This window comes from Myotis brandtii, unplaced genomic scaffold, assembly GCF_000412655.1.
Source record: "Myotis brandtii unplaced genomic scaffold, ASM41265v1 scaffold626, whole genome shotgun sequence".
Classification (NCBI taxonomy): domain Eukaryota; kingdom Metazoa; phylum Chordata; class Mammalia; order Chiroptera; family Vespertilionidae; genus Myotis; species Myotis brandtii.
Window position 1 is genome coordinate 419,717 of NW_005370394.1, and position 14,006 is coordinate 433,722.

Consider the following 14,006-nt stretch of genomic DNA (forward strand, 5'->3'; position numbering starts at 1 on the left):
CCCTCTCTCTCTCTCTCTCTCTCTCTCTCTCTCTCTCTCTCACACACACACACACACACACACACTCACACAACTTTTCAGCCCTTCGATGGCCTTTGTTCTAGTTACTAGGCTTTTCCCTGGAGTAATGAATGCCATTCTAATGGGTGGAGAATCATTGAGCAACAAGTGTCATTTTTGGAAAGAAAGCAAATCTTGGTTAAAAATTTCCAAGTATCACTCAAAATTCCAAATTCATTTCTTCTCCAAATGAATTATCCATTGTCACCACAAAGACATTTACTCTCCTCTAGAAGTTCCCACTTCTAAGAGGCCCTCTGTGTAGAATCTGTTTTTCTCTCTCTTTGCAAGCCCTCTAACTTTACCTTAGGTGGCCTTGGTCTTAAGCAAAATCCTCACAGCCATCCCCAGTCAGGCTTCCCTTCACTCTCCTACTGACCCCACCTCTAATGAAGCTTCAGCCAAGATGTACAGAGCCTCCCCTGCTGGGGGATGAGCTTCGGGTGGCATTAGACGGGCCTGGAGTGGAGGAGTGCAGGGTGTGCACTGCTCAGCCCTAGGGCACCACTCTTATCCTACACTAGGCCTCACACCACCGCCCACCTGTCAGCTCCTCACTGTCCTCTGTTCCTGCCACTAAGTGCAGAGCCTCTGGCCCAGTTTCGCAGAAGCATCTCCTCTGCTGCCAGCGCTGGAGGAACTGCGGTTTGGAGTGTGGGCGGCCACTTGGGAACCTGCCTGTGACTTGACTTTCAAACAATCCACCTGCTTTTGCTCATTACTCTCTCTCTCTCTCTCTCTCTCTCTCTCTCTCTCTCTCTCACACACACACACACACACACACACTTACACACACACTCTCTCTCACACACTCACACACTCACACACCTCACCCTCTGTCTGGCGAGGTCCTTGGCACTTCTAATTCCTGAGCATTTCCAAGGTCCTCTGGCTAATTCCACTCACTTCCCACTCTTTAAATCCTGAAAAGGTGAGAGGGAAATATTAGGTGGTGGCCCACTCAAGACAATCATAAGATACTAAGCAAGCTGAAACAATTGTAGGAAAATAAAATTCTAATATAATTAAAAGAAAGCTCCAGTTTCAAGGTTAAAAAATGGATGAACAGAGAGCACTGAGTTCACTGAGATGGCAATGTCCCCGTGTCATAGCCACAGTGGCCGTGGTCTTCCCAAGAGTGCAGCTTCCTGGGAGATGGACACGGCCTGAGTGATGGAAGCGGAGACCCTCGGATGTAAGTGTCCTCTTCAGAGACGAGTCTGACAGGGCTCAAACCCTGATGGAAACAGAATCCACCAGCTTTCAGTGTATGGGGCAACGCTCCAACCCCCTGAGCCACACCAGTGGCTTGAACATGCGGCTTCTGAAGTAGAAGATGTATATCCTTGATGAACGTATATATTCCATCTCATTCTCTCTTTCTCCAGAACATGAATCCATAGAGGACGGTGCTATATTGAGTTAGTGAGCAAACCAGTCTTTTTGACTTGGGCTTAGATGACTATATTTTCTCTAAATACGTACTTTTCTGTTGTCAGTCTTGAAAAACTGGGTTGGATGGAAGCTCCTCTTCATATTCAGAAGCCATTCCGGGCCAGTTTTTCATTTCTTTCTCTATCTTTAGCCTGTTCTGCCTTTTGCTCTTTCAAATGGAGGTAATTTGATCAACTAATACTTCACAAGGGAGCCAAGAAGACTCGTTGGGGAAAGGATCATTTCCTCAGTAAGCGGTTCTGGGAAGACTGGATAACCACATGCAGAGAAATGAAATTGGACCCCTTTCTTATACTACTCACAAAAAGCACCTCAAAATGGGTTAAAGATTTTATGTAAGACCCCAAAGTATCAAACTCCCAGAAGGAAAACATAGGAAAAAGCTCCTTGACATTGGTTTTGGCAAGTACCTTTTGGAAGTGACCCCAAAATGGCAAACAAAAAAAGTGTTGGCTAGAACAAACAGTACACTTTTGGGGCAACCTTGAGCTTTCTCAGGCAGGGATGTTAAGGGGGACCAAGGTCATCCTAGGGATGAGGTCTTGAGCTGTTAGAAACCACGTTAGCTAAGTCTTTTAATGTGGGGGGAGGGTAGTGGACAAAAAAATCATTTGTGCTGAGAATCTTAGTTTGTATAGGCCAAGGTTGAGAAGAGGGCTCAATGAGTCCTAGCTAGAATTTGGTCAAGGAGAGGATCTTTATCACTCTCCACCTACCAGGATCACATCATCCTTGAATCTTTAACTAAAAGAAAAAAACTTGCATGCTGTTTTCCCACCTTATTCCAGCAAAATGATTCCTCCTTTCTGAACTAATAGCATCTATTATAGTACTTCTCATATAGAAAGTTATTGCTGTACCTCTTGGCAGATTTCATCATCTTATTTCATTATGCACCTGCTCATGCATTTGTCTTGGCTACCCAATTAGGTCACAATTTCCTGTAGGAACATCGGGCTAATGTCTCTGACATCTTTTTACAGTTAAAGGTTCTGTGCAGTGCTTGGTTTAACTGGAAGGGACCAATCCATCTTCATTCATTCCAAAACTTTTTAATGGGTACTCACTATATGCATATCATTTTTCCAAGTTTAGTAAGATCCAGGCTCAACTTTTATTCTTGACTCTCTCATTTTCCCATCAGATTCCTACAACATACTAGAGAACTCAAATACATGTTTTCTTTGCAGGTTTAAAAAAACCTAACCTCATAGAACCTGGTCTATAAGACAAGATTAGTTATGTGTCAGCTATTACACAAGTTAGATGTTCATTATTAAAGAATTCCTCACAGTTAAACAATCACAGGCTCACGTGTAGTACATATTAAGGAGTACTAACCACAGTGAAACACCACTCACCCTCATGAGGATAACTATAATCAGAAAGCCAAACAGTAACAAGTGTTGGCAAGGATATGAAGAAGCTGGAACCCTTATACACTGCTGACAGAAATGTAAAATAGTGAAACCACTTTGGAAAATAGTTGGACAGTTTCTCAAATGTTTAAACATATAGTTACTATTGACCTAGCAACTTCACTCCTAGGCATGTGTTCAATAGAAATGAAAACCTATGTCCACATAAAAGTTGGTACAAAGCAGCATTATTCATAATAGACAAAAAGTACAAACAACCAAAAATTCTACCAAGTGGTGAATGGATAAACAAAATGTGGTATATCCATACAGTGGAATACTCATCAACAATTAAAAAGGAATGAAGTGCTGATACATGGCTAAATCTAGAAAATATTATGCTCAATGATAGAAGCCAGACATAAAAGGCTACATATTGTATGATTACATTTATATGCAATGTCCAGAATAGACAAATTCATAGATAGAAAGCTGGTGAACGTTTGCTGAGGCTGGGGTTTAGGGGCTTGGTGTGTGTGTGTGTGTGATGACTGAAGGGCATGAATTTTTTTTTGAAGTCCTAAAATTATAGTGATAATTGTACATATCTGTAAATATACTAAACACTTGAATGGTTAAAAAAAAAGAAAAGAAAAAAGAAAAACAGACAAAAAAGTGGGACTACATCAAACTAAAAGTCTTCTGCACAATAATACAACAAAAAAAATGATCAGCAGAATAAAAAGGCAGCCTACAGAATGAGAGAAAATATTTGCAAACCATCTATGTGATAAGACGTTAATATCCAAAACATATAAGGAACTCATACAACTCAATAGCAAAAACAAAACAAAACAACAACAAAAATCCAAAACCCATTAAAACCAAATGGGCAAAGGATTTGAAGAGACATTTTTCCAAAGAAGACATATGACTGGCCAACAGGTACATGAAAAGATGCTCGACATCACTAAGATGCTCGATATCTCACTATGATTTGGATTTGCACATCGGGGAAATGCAAATCCAAATCATAGTGAGATATCGCCTCACACCTGTTAGAATGGCTATTATCTAAAAAACAAGAGGTGAGTGTTGGAGAGGCTGTGAAAAAAGGAATCCTTGTGCACTATTTTTGGGAATGTAAAGCAAAGGTTTGGTTCCTATTCTCTTTTTGCTTAAATTAGTTTGAGTTGGAAGAAGAATCTCATGAGCTTCTGCTGGAAGGCTTTACCAAAGGAGTGACTTTTAAGTTGAATTCAGACAGATGAGTAGTATGTAAATGGGAAAGGGATGGAGAATAAAAGTCTAGCAGCGGTTCTCAACCTGTGGGTCGCGACCCCTTTGGCGGTCGAACGACCCTTTCACAGGGGTCGCCTAAGACCATCCTGCATATCAGATATTTACATTACGATTCATAACAGTAGCAACATTACAGTTATGAAGTAGCAACGAAAATAATTTTATGGTTGGGTCACAACGTGAGGAACTGTATTTAAAGGGCCAGAAGGTTGAGAACCACTGGTCTAGGGCAAGGAAATAAATAGCCTGAGCAAAGACCTTCGAGTGAGAAGGAACAAAAAGCATGTTGACGATTTCAAAGAAGGCCAATGTGGGAGGATTATAAGAAGCAGGGGTTCAGGGTAGTGCAAGCATTTGAAGAAGGTAGAAAATATACAGAGTGAATATTCTTGGTCCCTACCCATGATCCGTTTACCAAACCTCTTTCCTCACTGACCTCCAATTTTGTTCATGTAGGCGCTTATCCACAGACTTTGCGTCTCACAGAAAGATCCTTGGGTCACAAAGTAAAGACGGGTCAAGGTAAGCTAATCATGGTAATCCTGCCCCTGGCCAGCAAATGGCTTAGGGATGGGAATGTGTCCCAATGTGGCAAATGATATTTGCGTTATTGAAACCGTTTAGGAAAGTTCTTCCTTCTATTTGAGCGATAGTGATGGAAAGTCAATCTCGCTCATCCATATTGAATGAAGGCAAAGAACCCTGTTGCCTCACTTGCTGTTGGCAGGCATTTTGTGACCTTGAGAGGAGTCAGCCTGAGAACAAAACCTAAACATTAGAGGAGGATGGAGCTACGGGAACTGCAAGAAAATAGGGCAAGAGCCCTGATCATATTGTACCTGAAGCCTGAATATGTCTAGACTTCTAGGTATGTGAGCCAAATTCATTGTTTAAGCCTTGGCGTTGGTTTTTGGTTATATGGAGCAGAAAGCCTCTTAACTGAAAGAACAGATGTCCAGGTATAGGCCCCTGAATGATAAGTCTAATATGGAATCAACTGGACAGAGGACTGGGAGTTCTAGTGAGAAAATCATAAGAAGTCAATCTAGTTTGGTGTGGTATGGGGCTGACGTAAGAAATGTCCAAACCTGTGGAGAATTTTTACTTGTAGAGTTTATTTGAACCAAACTGATGACATATGCTGGGGGAACAAGATCTCAAACATTCCAAAGATTAACAGTTTTGCAGCTTCTTTTATGCATTTGAACTTAAGGAGGGAATGTACATGGAGGTGGGAGGAAGCAAGGCGGGGAGGGGATTGGTTATAGGATAGTTGACAAGATAATGTGCTCTCTTGAGAGTTAATACTCCTTTAGAGAGGTATTGCTTCTGGTATTTCAAAGGTGTGTTAACCTAAATGCACAAGAACAATGGACAGGCTGGCTTAAAACCTTTTACTAAAGAAGTTATAGGCCTGGGCATGACTACCCACCATGACCTGCCTACTTAGGAATTTATGATCAGATTACCCTATGAGGTTACTTCCTATAGACCCCCCTTTTTTGTCCGCACTGGTGTGTTTACTCCCCTTTTGTTGTTGCCTACCTTTAGTAAGGTCTTGTGTAAACCATACGCTAGTTGGACTTTCCTTGCCCGTAAGATTATGCTGGGAGTACCTTGAACCAGATTCCAGGTTCCTCCAGATACCTTTGAATTCTAGATGTACTCATGTCCCTATGCCCTCTGCTGGCAGTGGTTCCGTTTATGGATCATTTCACTCTCCAGTGTATGTCGAGCTGTATGCTATTTGTAAAACATCATACCAAGTGTTATGTGAAACACAACTCCTTTATCTGAAACACACACACACACACACACACACAGGACATTTATGTGTTTGGTAACTGTGATTGAATCCTTTGAGGGGGCAGATACGAGGCTTACATTGTAAAAATGCAAACAGCTTTGAAGATTGTGAAACACTCTGAAAGGGTGTGTGGCCCATGGATTATCCCCCGCTACCCATTTTCCCGCTGGTTCTTGCCATCCTTTTCCTTTCCTTCCTCAACCCCCCAACACTTCCAGTCACTCCAATTTTTTCTGTCTCTAAAATACAGAACAATTCAACTCTTCAATCCCAAATTTAGCTGTAGGCTCACTTTGCATATCCAGGTATTCAGCAGAACAAAAGGGACTTTCTTATAACATAATCCACCCTCTTTGAAGAGACTTGTCCTTCTAAATTAGCAAATTTATTATTTATTTATTCATAATTTTTCTTTATTGTTGAAAGTATTGACTCCTTCTAGCCTGCCCCCGCCCCCAGCCCCAGACCTTCACCACACTATCCTGTGTGCCTGTGGGTTATGCATATATGCAAATGAGTTCTTTGGTTAATTTTAAACATTCCTGTTGGAACATTCCAGTCTTCTCATCTGCACTAGGTAATATTAAGGGTTGGTTAATCATGTTTAGGTCTGTGTGCTCATGAAAGGTAATTGGCAAGAGATCCCCCAACTCTAGCTGCTTTTGACGCCCCCAACCCCAGACCTTCACCACACTATCGTGTGTGCCCGTGGGTTATGCATATATGCAAATAAGTTCTTTGGTTAATTTTAAACATTCCTGTTGGAACATTCCAGTCTTCTCATTTGCACTAGGGAATATTGAGGATTGGTTAATCATGTTTAGGTCTGTGTGCTCATGAAAGGTAATTGGCAAGAGATCCCCCAACTCTAGCTGCTTTTGCTCTTGTGGATGTTACGCTTTCAATTCTGGTGTTAGATCTGGATTTTATTATTGCCATTAAGTTCAATGGCATTCCCTTACAGTACAGATACCAGTTATATAAACTTCTTGTAGCCAAACATTCCAAGGCATTCAATTAGGCATCTATCATTCATAAGAAGATTTTTTTTTTGGCCACATTACTTACAAGGTACTTGCCTTTAAAAAGAAATTTACTATTTACCTCAAGAATAAAACCAGCATTTTCCCTGGCAACTTCAGTTGGATCTCAGTAAGAAATCAAGTGTCTTGGGAGGAAGGGGAAAGGAATTTATTATAATGATCCAGAGAATTAAAACACACACACACACACACACACACACACACACACACACTCAAACCCACCTGTTCTTGGGAAGGAGAGAAACTAGAACAGCCCTGGAGCTCTGGGAGCTCTGGGGACCTCCGAGGGGGGAACTCATTGACCATCTTTTAGGGGCCAGCCTTGGGGTAACTTGGCTCTAACTGCCTTCCGTCTGTTTGTCTCTGCTAGAGATTTTATTTTATAAACCGTTTAGATGGAAATATAACCTATAAAGTGCACAGATCTTCAGTGTACAGTTCACCAGGTGAACACACTCATGTAACTAGCATGCAGATCAATGTCCCTATCGATGCCTCCTCCCACTTGTTACCCTTCAAAGGTATTCGTCTTCTGATTTTATCACACAGATTTGTTTTGCCTACTTTTGAGCTTTATTTAAATGGGATCACTTAATGTCTGGCTTCTTTTGCTCAAGATTGTGCCTGTGAGATGTATCCTTATCGCTGCATAGAACAGTAGCTTGCTCCGGTGGCTGTAGCGTATTCTATGAAGATTATTTTCCTGACAGACATTTGGATTGTTTCCAATTTGGATGTTATAAACAAAGCTACAAATGAATGCTCTTGCACATGTCTTTTGGTTCACATATGTTTGCATCCTTAAGAGTGGAATTCCTGGGTCATAAATAAGCATACACTCAGATTTAGCAAATATTGCCAAACGGCTTTTCAAAGAAGCTGTGCCAATTTCCATTCCCACCAGTAGAGGATTAGAGTTCCAATCACTCCACATCCTTGCCAATGCTTGGCAGTGTCATTTAAAAATTTGTATCCTTTCTGGTCAATGAGCAGTGTTATCTCATTGTGTGCAATTCCTTGTGGACTAATGATATTGAGCACCTTTTCATATGTTCATCGAATAATTAGATCTCCTCCTTTGTGAAATGCCTGTTTAAGTATTTAAAAAACTTTGTGAAGTATTTTATTGGGTTGTCTGTATTTTTAAAATTGTTTATTTTATTGAAGTCTTTGTTAGATTCCACACCTAACACTTAAGCTCCCAGGAGACTTTGATTGGCCTAGCTTGGACCACATCCTCACCCTTTGGTCAGGGTTGTGGGAACTTGTGACTGGCATTCTTTCAGAATTATAGAAACTGACAGTGAAGGAAGCTTTCCAAAGGAGGACCCATTGAGCAGTCAAGTGGTTTTCATTTAAATACTCATCCTCTCCTCTGGCCAGTGTGGCTCAGTGGGTTTCCTGTGCATTGGAAGGTTGCCGACTGGATTCCCAGTCAGGGGCTTCCTGGACTCCATCCCCGGTAGGGGGCGTGCATGAGGCAGCCAATTGATGTTTCTCACGTGAATGTTTCTCCCCCTCCTTCTCCTTTCTCTATAAAAATCAATTTTTAAAAATCTTAAAAAAACACACAAAACCCTCATCCTTTGCTGCTTCTTTTTAACTGACAGTGTCTGGGAGCCATCATGAGCCAGCATTTTGATTCCTCATTTGACCAGAAATGTTAAGCTATCCTATAAAGTCCTCTGGTTCTTAGTAATTCTAAAATCATTTCCTTGCAATATTATCATCACATAAGAATCAGAAGTAATAGAAGTAATTTTAAATATTCATCTTTTCCTTCTTACATCAAATCTTATATAATTTGTATTTCTTATTAAAACCTTATATTAATGTAGCACTGTATACTTAACAATATTTTCATTCATTGTCTCACTTATGTTTTCACTAATTCTTCATAGTATAAAATGTAGATTAAAATTTCTTCTTTAAAAAAATTAATACATTATAGATAGACAAGGCTAAAGTCCCTGTTGGCCAAATCCCCAAATCCCAGTGAACCCCTCCCTAGAAGTAACCATTGTTATAAGTTTGATATGCACAGTTCCACTTGCATAGGAAAAAGTATACATTGTTCTGTGACTTGTTTTTATACCTTCAACACTTGGTCTTATAATCTAAGGTGTTGCATATTCATCTAACTTATATAGTACATTTATATTTATGGAAATATAGGGAATCAATATACCATAATTTATTTAAGCTATTCCCTTATTGATATTTGGTTGTTTAGATTTCACGTTATTTCCTATGAATTTTTCACATAATAGGGAAAATATTTTCATACATAAGACAGATCCAAAAAGCTCAATATAGAACAAGGGGGGGGGGAATACATTACTTTTGCCATCAGTATTTTTGCATTTATTCTTCAATAAACATTCTTGTCCTTCAGCATCAGTTAGCACATGCAACGAGAGATGTGCATTGCTATTCTAAGATTCTGTGATTCTATAAGAATTCCCAATAAGAGATGCCAAGTTGTGTTCTGTACTTTTACTGTTCACTAGACAGAAATAGTGTTTTAACCTCAAAAAATATCTCCTTAGAAGTGATTTTATTTTTGGCCTCAAAAATGAGTCAAGAGAAGAAGGAAGACATCAAATGCAATGAATTTATTTACCAAATTACTTGCAAATTATCTATTTGCACTTGCGTCTCTTCAACCAAAAGCTAAACAAGTTCGGGCAGGCAGACTAAGACCTTTAGCTTAATTTATAAGTGGTTACCTGCAAAACCCTCAAGCCATTTTATTACTCACCATCTTTTGATAACAAAACTGGGATATTAATGTTCACTAGAAATTCTAACTTGGAAAATAGTTTACTCAATGGCTTAGACAGTTGAGGCCATTTGTAACTTAGAAATGATGCCTTTGTTTCAGAAATGTGGCGTGTAGAGCAAGAAGACAAAATTACACCCACAGGCACACATACACAAACCACATTACCTACAGGATAATTTTTACTGTTTAAATAAAATATTGAGCTTCTAATTGTTTGCCAATTTGTCTTCTTGGCCTTATCTGAAGGTAATGTTATGTTTATTCACACATTTGAATTGTTTTCAAGTAACATTGTAGAAGTCCTCATTTGTAAGACCTTTATATATTATAATAAAATAGAAGCAATTTCTTAAATATTTAAGTCAAAATCATTTTTTTATGGATAGATTTTATACTTCAGATTTAAGAATAGTTAGAGTAAAAGAACCCATAAGTACAATGTTTTTTACTCTCTCAGGAAATAATATAAAATATTTTGCAATTCAAATAGTTATCATCCTATCTTTTTAATAATTCAGACAAGTATTTAAAATCCTAAATGCTATTCATTTTAGGTAGAAGTTCAACAACTCATTATAGAAAGATTATACAACTGTAGTAATTATTAATATTTTTTCTAACCCCCCTATTTGATTTTATCATTCAAAAATGGTTAATAATTACAATTGAACGTTCTTTTGAAGTTTATTTTATATATGGGAGTGAAAACAAGCAACAGCATTTTCTCAAAGTTTTGAGCTACAGAGCATTAATGGTATAGATACGGTTTATCTATTGTATAATTGAGTAGTCATGAGCAATAAGAGAACAACATTAACCCCATAAATATCAAAATTTCATGAGGTAAAAATATGAGTGTGGACTTCCCTCCATTGCTGGGAAATATCATCTTTTATTCATTTAATAGGTAACTGTTGACTGGGTTCTATGGTAAGTTAATACACACAATTCCTATATTCGAGGAACCCACAGACTAATTCAGAGAGTGCTACAAGTCAATTTATAACACAACTAGAGGCCTGGTGCACAAAATTCGTGCACAGGGGGTTGTCCTTCAGCCCATCCTGCACCCTCTCTAATCTGGGACCCCTCTCTAATCTAGGCCCCATCCCTAGTCGAACATCCCTCTCGCAATCTGGGACCCCTGGCTCCTAACTGCTCGCCTGCCTGCCTGCCTGCCTGATCGCCCCTAACTGCCCCCCTGCCAACCTGGTCACCCCCTAACTGGTCCCCTGCCAGCCTGATCACCCCTAACTGCCTCTGCCTCGGCTCCCGCCACCTTGGCTCCAGCTTTGTCCAGAAGGAAGTCGGACATCCGGAAGATGTCCAGTCAACCCAATCTAATTAGCATATTACCCTTTTATTAGTATAGATGTGTTAGATATTGTAAAAGAGGTATGAATAATTTTTTGAAAGACATCAAATTCGTTTTTTTAAAGGTAAGATGGAGGGCTGTGACACAGAACAACTAAGTCTGTCTGGGGGAATAGTGAGAAACTTCAGGGAGCAGGTGGCATCTGAGGTGGACCTGGCCGGGTAGCTGTTGGTTAGAGCACAGAGAGGTGAGGCCACATGCCAAGGAATGCCAACAGCTGCCAGGGCTGGAAGAGGCAAGAAAGAGATTCTCCTCTAGAGCCTTCAGAGGAAGTGCAGCCCTGCCAACACATAGATTTTGGATGTCTGGCCTCCAGAACTGTGAGAAAATGAATTTATATTTAAGCCACCCAGTTTGTGGTAAATCGTTACAGCAGCTCTAGGAAATGAAAACACCCAGATTTTCCATAAATCTCTGGACTGGCAGGAGCACAGATAGAGTGGTGAGTAAAAAATGCAAGTCACTTTGTGATTCAATTTATATAAAGTTCAAAGAAGCAAAAATGAACAGTGTGTTATTTAGGAATACATATACATTGGATGAAACAATAAAAAACCCCCAAGGAAATGATAAACAGAATTCAGGAGGAAAGGGGATGGAATAGGAGGGTATGAAGGAAACAAAAAAGTTCTTGGTAATACTCTTTTTCTTATAGTGGATGTTAGATACATAGTGTTCATTTCATTGTTAGACATGTTTTATGCTGTCTAATGTGGTAGTCACTAACCACAGTGACTATTTACATTTAAATTAACTATAAAATTCCTTATTTGCACTAGCCCCATTTCAGGTGCTCAATAGCCAGGTGAGCTAGTGGCTGCCAACAGCCAGGTGAGCTACTGGCTGCCATATTGACAGTGGAGATAGGTAAGATTTCCCTCATTGCAGAAAGTTTTATTAGACAGTTCTGATCACAGTGACTATCTCCAAGAAGAGGATCTGAGCCTCTTATAGCACTTGAGTTTTCCCTCAAGGTTGGAGAATGGCAGAACCCCCAGTTAGATTTGTGGAATTCACAGGCAGAGGTGACCTATGTCCTGGCACAGTCTTACGTGGAAAGCTTTGCAGAAGTACCCACCACGTCCACCACACATTGAGTGGACTGGAAGCAATACTGAAGAGGGATGCAAAGGCTGCGTACCCAGAGCCGGCTGGAAAAAAAAGTGTATCGGAGAAAGGGAGGTTAGGGAAAAGTATTATTTCTAAAGTAAAAGGATATATTGAATATTTTCAGATTATTTTACTAATGATCCACTAAAAAATAGTTATGTTTACAAAACAAAGGAATTAATGTTATGATGGCTTTTTAAAAATATACGAGTATATATATATCCCACGTTCAAAGGCTGTTAAATCGCATTGTTTACCCATATCTTCAGAAAAAAATCACTTCTACTGTCGTGGTAAACAACCTGCTTCCCTATTTATAATGGTCTGGCCCTCTAGCAACTTCAGCGCGAAATTATAGCTAATTTGCCTACAAACGTCAGGTGGTCATAATAATCTGGCCACTCAGTGTATAACCTTACTGATTTCAGAGAGGAAGGGAGAGGGAGAGAGAAACATCAATGATGAGAGAATCATTGATGGGCTGCCTCCTGCATGCCCCCTACTGGGGATTGAGCCCACAGCCCAGGCATGTGCCCTTGACAGGAATTGAACCTGGGACCCTTCAGTCCACAGGCAGACACTCTATCCACTGAGCCAAACCAGCTAGGGCTATGATGGCTTTTTAAATTTAGTTAAGCCAACAATTCCTGACCATTCTGGAATTTTGCACTTCTGTTTATTCATTGCCACCTCGTTTCTCCTGCAATACAGATGATTAAATTTGGATTGTGTATTGATAGAATTCTGATACATCATATAAATGCAGTGGGCCCTGCTAAACATAATAAAAGTATGACAAAATCTTATATAACAAACCAATAATATGGGCTACAGTCTTGTTCCCACCTTTCAGCACTTTAAACAGTTTATTCTGAATTTCTTAAAGAAACTTTAAATTAGATTTCTGAGATTCTAGAGTTCTGCAAATTTCTACAACTGTAGAAAAATGACAATATTACTTCTGACAATGAGTGTTTATAATTTCCCCCTCTCTTTTATGGGTGCTTATTTGGCGGGGGGTCCTCCTGTGATTGTGGAACCATAAAGCCCATTAACATGGCCCTAAAATCAGCATAACTGTCCCACAGCACAGGAGGTCCTGTCATTTTATTTGTCCCCCTTCTCCCTCCCTTCCAGTGGGGCTGCAGGTCAAGGCTTAGCTACGCGGGTTTAGACGATGAGCCTGGAGGCTGGGTGTGGTAGGCTTTAAAGATAGGCCACGAGGCAGAAAACACCTTGTGAACTGGCACAGTGCTTACAAATCACAGGGGGAGAATGTCAGCTCCTGAGCCGACCCTTTCAGGTTCCCCATTTGCTGTCACGCTCAGGCTGGACTTTGCCTGGAGCTCCCAAGGTCCAGCTTCCGTTGGGATCACAGCCTTGACCCACAAAGCATTTATTTATTTATTTATTTATTTATTTATTTATTGATTGATTGATGAGCGCGAGAGAGCGAGCGCTTATTTATACATTCATTGGTTGATTCTTGTATATGCGCGGACCGGGAATTGAACCCACAACCTTGCATATAGGGGCCACGACGCTCTAACAAACTGAGCTCCCCGGCCAGGGCTCTCCTCTGATGTTTAGCTTGTGGCGAGGTTGGGAGAAGCACTCCTGACCCAGGTGTCCGCGAGAGGCGAGTTCAGGCGGATCTCAGGGGACTGGTTGCTGAAGAAAACCCCAGCTTTGTTTCCCAGGGGAAGGGCGG